The sequence below is a fragment of the Mirounga angustirostris genome, unplaced genomic scaffold (genome assembly GCF_029215605.1).
Source record: "Mirounga angustirostris isolate CCGP_5_RB_7025 unplaced genomic scaffold, mMirAng1.0.hap1 SCAF_11, whole genome shotgun sequence".
In the NCBI taxonomy this organism is placed as follows: Eukaryota; Metazoa; Chordata; class Mammalia; order Carnivora; family Phocidae; genus Mirounga; species Mirounga angustirostris.
In genome coordinates, this window is record NW_026991719.1 from 37,208,332 (window position 1) to 37,216,614 (window position 8,283).

An 8,283-nucleotide genomic window follows, 5' to 3' on the forward strand; every position below is an offset into this window, starting at 1 on the left:
TAGCATGGCTGTCCATGTAAAAAAGATCTGATTACATCTACAAAAATATCTGCTAGAACTAAAACATAAGTTTAGCAAAATTGCAGGACACAAAATCAATATATGAAAATCAATTGTATGTCTAAATACCAGCAACAATCAGAAATTGAACTTAAATAAGCAGTAACATTTAAAATAGCATAAAAAATATGAAACACTCAAGGATAAATCTGACAAAAGATGTGAGAGACTTGTACACCAAAGATGACAAAACATTGCTGAGGGAAGTTAAACAAGACCTAAATAAAGATCAGAGGGTCAGAGGGTCAGAGGACTTAGTGTAATTAAGATACAAATTCCCCCTTAAACTGGTCTATAGAGTTACTGTAATCCCAATCAGTCTCAACAGGACTTTTTTGTAGGAAATGAGAATCAAATTCTAAAATTCATATGGAAATGCAAAAGACCTAGAATGCCCAAAACAACTTTGAAGAACAATAATTTTGGAGGACAGATACTACCTGATTTCAAGACTTATTTTAAAGCTATAGTAATCAAGACAGTATAGGATTATACCAAGATCAACAAAGAGATCAATAAAACATAATAGAGAATTCAAAAATGGACCCATACCTATATGGATAACTGATTTTAGACAAAGGTATAATGATAAATCAGTAGAGAAAGATAGTCTTTTCAACAGTCTGGAACAATTGAAAAACCGTGTGCCCCCTAAAAAGAGCTTCAGTCCATATCTCATACCATATACAAAATTTAACTCAACAAGGATCCTAGACTTAAATATAAAAATGAGAACTGAAAACTTCTAGAAGAAAACATAGAGGAGAAAATCTTTGTGATCTTGGATGATGCAAAGATTTCTTACAATAACATAGCAAAAACATGATCTATTAAAAAAATTGGTAAACTGGACTTCAACAAAGTTAAAAACGTCTGCTCTTCAAAAAACACTGTTAAGAGAATGAAAAGACAAACTACAGACTGGGAGAAAATATTTGTAAAACATATGTCTGATACAGGACTTGCGCTCAGAATATATTTTTTAAAAACCTCTCAAAACTCAATAATAACAAAACAAACCACCCAATAAAAAAATGGGCAAAAGATTTTCACAGACATTTCACCAAATGTATACTGATGCCAAATAAGCATAGGAAAAGAGTTCAATATAGTCAGTAAGGAAATGCAAATTAAAACCTATTATATTAAATTAAAAATAAATTGAAATGATAAAGACTGACCATACCAAGATTGGGTGTGAATAGAGGGAACTGAAACTTTCATACACTGCTGCTGAGAATATAAATGATATGAACATGTTGAAAAACATTTTTGCAGTTTCTTTTTTCTAATTTAATTTTATTATGTTATGTTAATCACCATACATTACATCATTAGTTTTTGATGTAGTGTTCCGTGATTCATTGTTTGCGTATAACACCCAGTGCTCCATTCAATGCATGCCCTCTTTAATACCCATCACCAGGCTAACCCATCCCTCCGCCCCCCTCCCTTCTAGAACCCTCAGTTTGTTTCTCAGAGTCCATAGTCTATCATGGTTCATCTCCCCCTCCGATTTCCCCCCTTCACTTCTCCCTTCCTACTATCTTTTTTTTTTTTTTTTAACATATAATGTATTATTTGTTTCAGAGGTACAGGTCTGTGATTCAAGTCTTACACAATTCACAGCGCTCACCATAGCACATACCCTCCCCAATGTCTATCACACAGCCACCCCATCCTTCCCACCCCCACCACTCCAGCAACCCTCAGTTTGTTTCCTGAGATTAAGAAATTAAACACAAACCTATCATATGATCCCAGCAATTCACATGGAAGCACTTACCCAAAGGAAAAGAAAGCACGCATTCATATAAAGACTTGTGCATGAATGTTCACAGCAACTTTAATTGTAAGAGGCCCAAATTGGAAACAACCCAAGTGTCCTCAACAGGTGAATGCATCAACCTGGTGTTATATCCATACAATGGAATGCTACTCGACAATGAAAAGGAATGAACTTTGATATATGCAGTAACATGGAGGAAACTCAAAATAATTATGCTGAGTGAAAGAACCCCAACAACAACAAAAATGAATACAAAGCTCATGATTCCACTCATAGAAAATTTAAGAATCTGCAAACTCATCTACGGTGACAGAAAGCAGATACCGGGGTGCCTGGGTGGCTCAGTCAGTTAAGCGTCTGCCTTTGGCTCAGGTCGTGATCCCAGGGTCCTGTGATCAAGTCCCACATCTGGCTCCCTCCTCTGAGGGGAGCCTGCTTTTCCTCTGCCTCTGCCTCTCTCTCTGTCTCTCATGAATAAATAAATAAAACATTAAAAAAAAAAAAGAAAGCAGATACCAGTCTGCCACTAGGTTGCTTGGGAGAGGGGTGGGAGGGGTGGGAGAGAGATGATAAAGGGGCACTAGGAAACTTTTGGGGGTGATGCATATGTTCACTGTCTTGATTGTGGTAATGGCTTCACAGGTGTAGGCGTATGTCAAAACTTACAAAATTATATACTTTAAATATGTGCAGCTTCTTGTATGTCAATTATACCTCAATAAAGCCTTTGAAGACTGAAAAGCAAAAACAGAAGGATCATAACTCTGACAGAGAAGGACTATAATGATACTGAACTGAGACAAGGGCTTTGGAAACCGTGTGCAATGTGAGCCGTTGTGATCTGCGCCTATATTCTTGTCAATTTTGTTATGTGTTGATGATGTTTCCTCACACAGATTTTCACAAGACCCTTCTTGGTGTGTGGGGAGTGTGTCTTCAATGATTTTACCGTAGATGATGGTTTGGGTTTTTTTAAGCCTAGTTTGGCATAAATCAACAGTTCTCCAACTTGTCAGAACATAACATATATTAAATCTTTCTTCCTCCCTATCCCTCTGTCTCTCAATCTTGACCCTGATTACCTTCCAGATGCTCTATGAGGATAGCTGAAAGCACACTTGGGTTCATCATTTATTCAGCATATATAACGCAGCTATTTAAAAATTTACTGCTGAGATGTATATCATCACTGAGGTTAAAATAAAACACACTAAGTACGAGTTCCATTGTTCAAAAGGCTTATCCAATAAGTCAAACCAGAGAAAGCAGGAAGTCTGGCTCTTAACTGCAGAATCAGGAAAAATATCTGTCTTGTCCAATCAAACACTGGAGGCCAAGCAAACTCCTTGGGAAAGCTTAATTTTTTTTATTACCAATTTATGAGTTTAGGAATGAAATGTTTTAGGAGCCTCATTGCTAAGCCAGAAGAATCAATATTTTTCTGTTAACAGGCAAGCTGTCACATAAACAAATCAGCTGAAAACCTTCATTTAGCAGCTCAGGAAAAATGCCTGCTCCAGAGGCGTACCGAAGCCATACCGAAAAATCTGCTGTGTTTTGATCTCTTAAGTTGGGCCAGCCAAACCCTCGCCAGCTTCTGTCCTAGTGAGTCTATGTACCTCTGTTTCACACCTCTTGAGTAGATCCTAAATCACTTTGCTAAACAATGTTGTAATTCGTTGATTCAGGAACAAAGCTCATCTTCTCTGTTGTTTGGGAAAGGGGAATTTGAGACCTTGTGTTGGTTCCATTTATCATGTCTCTTCTCCTTCTCTTGGAGTTACAAACGCAATAGATCATAAAATCTCCTGGCAAAGTTGAGGTTATAACTTCTCAGGTTAGAAAGGCCCTGAGACTAAGGTAATCATGTTTCTAGAAGCTTCTCATTCACAGAACTATTTCAGTATCCATCTTATATTTTGTCTTTCATCCTTCTGAATTGCCAGAAAAGAGAAGTGTTTTACAAATCCTTAAGGGGAGATAAGAGTGAATGATGTTAAGATGTGAGTGGGTCTTTGACTTGTCATCAAGCTATATGCAGACCTACCCCTCTTTGAGCAAACTGAATAGTCAGTCATTGGACCAATATTCAATTCAACCAAAGCTAGGGACCAGGCATTGTGCTTAGGTGCTGAGGATAAAGGTGCACTTTTAAGGTGCAGTCCTTTCCCTGAAGAAAAATACTACATGGATGTAAAGTATTTCGCATGTGAGGTGATATATAAAATGTGATACACATACAACCATTTAGAAAACAGCATACTACATAGCGCAAGAGATTCCTCTGTGGGTGTAATCACACGTGTGCTCATGAGTGCCTTCTAGCACGGTACTGACGAGGAGGTTGTCAGGCAGCATTTATTAAAGCTGGCTGTGTATCACCTCCATCAGTATCCCATGGAAGGGGGTGCCTGGATGGCTCAGTCCGTTAAGCGTCTGCCTTTGGCTCAGGTCATGATCTCAGGGTCCTGGGATCGAGCCCTGCATCGGACTCCCTGCTCAGCAGGGAGTCTGCTTCTCCCTCTCCCTCTGCTTCTCCCCCTGCTTGTGCTCTCTCACTCTCTCTCTCAAATAAATAAATAAAATCTTAAAAAAAAAAAAAAGAATCTCATGGAAGTACGTGCAAAAATAATGCAGTCTTGAGCCCCAGTCTAGTTCTAATTCATCAGAATCTCTGTGGGGTGGGGCCTGTGAATCTGACCGTGAACTCGGTTCCTAGATAACTCTGCGCATGTCAAGTTTACAGAAGTGCTGTCATAGGAACAAGTTACAAGAAGGACCTCAACTTTTAAAATGTGAAGGGACAGATGGCCTTCCACGACTCCTGGGAAAGACACAGAAGTTTGTGGAGCTGGTAGTGACTCAGGGGTACTACCTCTGAAGTAGGGCTGCTATATTCCCAGAGCAGGAACGAAGTGTTTGCAAGGGACAATGTCTGAGCAGCAGGAGAGGGGCAGGGGGGAGGAAAAGGCTCAGCACTGGGGAAAGGAGTACTTGGCTCTCACCCTGCTTCTGCTGCCCAGTGGTCTTGTGATATCAGAAGACTCACTTCTCTGATAGTCACTCACATAGTATTTTTTTAAAATCCAAAACAAGAATCAGGAAAAAGAAAAAGAAAACCCTTTTACTCCATCAAACATAAATCAACGCCTTCCCTGCCTATCTGATTAGGTCATTGCGAGGTGCCAGTAAGATAACATCATGGCAGTGGCTTTCTTGAAAAGAATGGAGTGTTTAACAAATGTGAAGTATTCCATTTGCTCCGCCATTACTATTTCTCCTGCTGAAAGTAGCTGAAAGCCAAGTGATGTCCTTTCCATTTGGCTGGAAAGCGGGGCATCTATCTGGCCGGCCTTTACCACCATCTGTCTTGCCAAAGACTAAGTAATTACTCCCCCTACTGTCCCTTCCACTCAGTCCTGAAGCAACCCCCGGAATGCCAAAAAGGCCACTATGGTACCATTCCTGGACCAAAGGCCATGTGAGCAGCCCACCATCTGTGTCTCCCTCAACACCAAATTCCTCTTTTAATTGAGGAAATTTGTGGGCTCAGAACCCTCAGGACTATTAGCTAGTGTTTACACTGGGCATAAGAAACCAGTCACATGTTGCCATGGCAACGAGATTTCCTGTGAGAGTTCCACCCCCCTCCCCCACCATTGGACTTTCTTAAATGGAAACATCTATGCCCCGCCACCCTTTGGTCATCACAAGAATAGAGGGGCGTTGTATTAGTTATCTATGGCTGTATAACAAATTACCCCCACAATTTAGTGGCCTCAAACCATGAGCATTTATTATCTCCCAGTTTCTGTGGGTCGGGAATCTGGGAGCAGCTAGACGGGGTCCTCGGACTCAAGGTCTGTCACAAAGCCGCAATCAAGGTGTCCACTGGGACTGCAGTCTCATCTCAGGAAGGATCAGTCTCCAAGCTCACTCACATAGTTATTGGCAGGATTCAGTTTTGGGGGAACAGCCTACACTCTGGAGGGGATTACACAAAGGGCATGAATACCAGGGGCAGGACCACCGGGGACCCTTTTAGAGAAGATACACAACACATATTGTTCGTTGATGACAGGCATTTAATTCACTTTGTTTAGAAGCCTAGTAAAAACAAAAACAAACAAACAAACAAAAAACAAAAAACACTTCTTTCAAGATTAGTCAGTGGTTAGTCAGTCAAGGAACAATATGTGTTGTGTATCTTCTCTATGTAGGAGGTAGCTAGTCAGTTAGGTGCTCAAACAGTATAAAATATGCTTGAATCTTTCCTAAAATATTTACCCTGTATCCGCCTGTTCCAGTACATGGGGCCTTTATTTATTTCTTTGTTTTATTTACTCTATAGTTACAGAATATAGAAAGTCAAAGTTATCTGAGGACATAAGATAATCTATTCTAGGTAATCATGTTGGCAAAGTCTTCAGGGGCACATAAATATTATTTAGAGTTAACAGCAGTAATAAAGCATAGATCTGGAGAGTTTTGACTCCATAATCAAGGAGGTTTCAATTCAGATATTGACTCAACCACTTAGTAGTGGTGTGACTTTGGACAAATAAGTTCATTTCTTGGTCTCAATTTATTTACCTACGTAATGAGGATCAAAAACAGTTCCTGCATCTTAGGGTTATTATACAGATTAAGTAAGCCATGCATTTAAAAAGAGGAGCAGAGCCTAGCTATAGAGTTGGGACTCAATAAATACCATGTTATTATATGATTTATCAGGATCTCGAGGTAGGGTAGGTCACTAGATCACTTCTAATTGAGGAATCTGGAATTCGGGGCTAATTCTACCATTAGCTAAAACTCTCTACACTATGCTAGAACATTTTCCTTTATTTTCCTGCTTTATACCAATAATTTGATTATGATTTAATGTCCTTTAAGAATATGTTTCACGCTTTTCCCTCACACCTATCTTCTTGGGGAGGGGGGCAATCCTTATAGTTTTGACATATTCCTTAGCAAAAATCACCATTATAGTTTTATGGCAACCCATTTGCAGGTAAATATGATGTATTAGAAGAAGAATTCTTGCCTTCACCAAGCTTGAAGAGTGATTTATGTACAATGACAGGTTAAAATGAGCTAGTTTCCCACGCTGATCTAAAACAAGTATTGGGAATTTTGTCCTTCCTGGTCCCTGACTCTGCTCACTTAAAAGGTGATTTATTCTGATCTACTTCTCTATTTTTTCTGACTTTACCATTATTTTCTCATGAGCAGACAACACTCTAAGTTTTCTTGGTGCTTTTGTCCAGGCGGCAAGTCTCCAGAAATCACTGACCAAACCCCCTTGCCTTTATTCCGATGAGGCTTTGTTTCCTCCCCGCAGCAGAGTAAGTATTTACATTACATTTTGAGTTTAAATCAGCCCCAATCTTGGGATTTGGGGGACCCCACTCCCCCTCCACCACCACGTCTATGTTTCCAGCTCTATCCGGTACCAGCCAGAGTGAGCTGATGGGAATAGGGACTGCTGTTGTTCTGTGTGTTTCTGGGAACGTTGTAGCTCAACATTCATGTTTATCTGCTCCTCTGAGTTCTCGTTAGTTTGATGCCTTTGGTCCCTGGGGCATAGGAAATAACATGTGTTTTGACTGATAGCTTGGAGTTGTAATAGATCATTGATGCTGTTCATCCTCAGCCACTTACCGCTACCCAAACCAGAGAGTTTTGTATGACAAGAAGAACATCCTGTTAAAAAAACAAAAAACAAAAAACAAAACAAAACAAAACAAAACAAAACAAAAAAACCTGGATACCAGCAGGTTATTCTTGTAAATATATAGACTTCCAGGTATTTCTTGAAAACAACTGAACTAGGGCTTCACCCTGAAACTTGAGTACACTCCATGTTTAACGTTGCTGAAGAATTGAAAGCCTGTTGGCTTCTTCTTCTCTTGTGCTGAGAGCTTCATCGTGCGTGAAACCAAAAGGGAGGCTGTGGGGCCAGGGGATGCACAATTACCAAACACGAACTGCCTGGCAGTCTCTGAGCCTGGTGCTTTACTTGGTGAGTTCATCTAATGCTCCCGCCCTTGAGAAGTCTTACTATCCCCCTACCACAGATGGGGAGCTCAAGGCCCAGAGAAGGTTCCAGAATCCTACATAGATGGTTGATCTAGGATTTAGTTTCCTTTCTGTCTGCCTTTAAAGGCTCACTCCCACTGTGTGGAACAGAAGGGCAGTGTACGGTCAACACTGTTGAGGCCCAGCTCCACATCACAGTAATAATAGCTAAAATCAATCTAAGCACTTCCTAAAGTTCCAGGCACTGTTGTAAGGTTTCATTAATTCCACCCCCAGAACACCCTTGTGAGGCAGCGGTTATTATTACCTCCATTTTACAGACGAGAGAATTGAGTCATGTGTTGCTCAACATCATAGAGCTCTTAAGTGGCAGAGCCCAAATCTACGGGCAG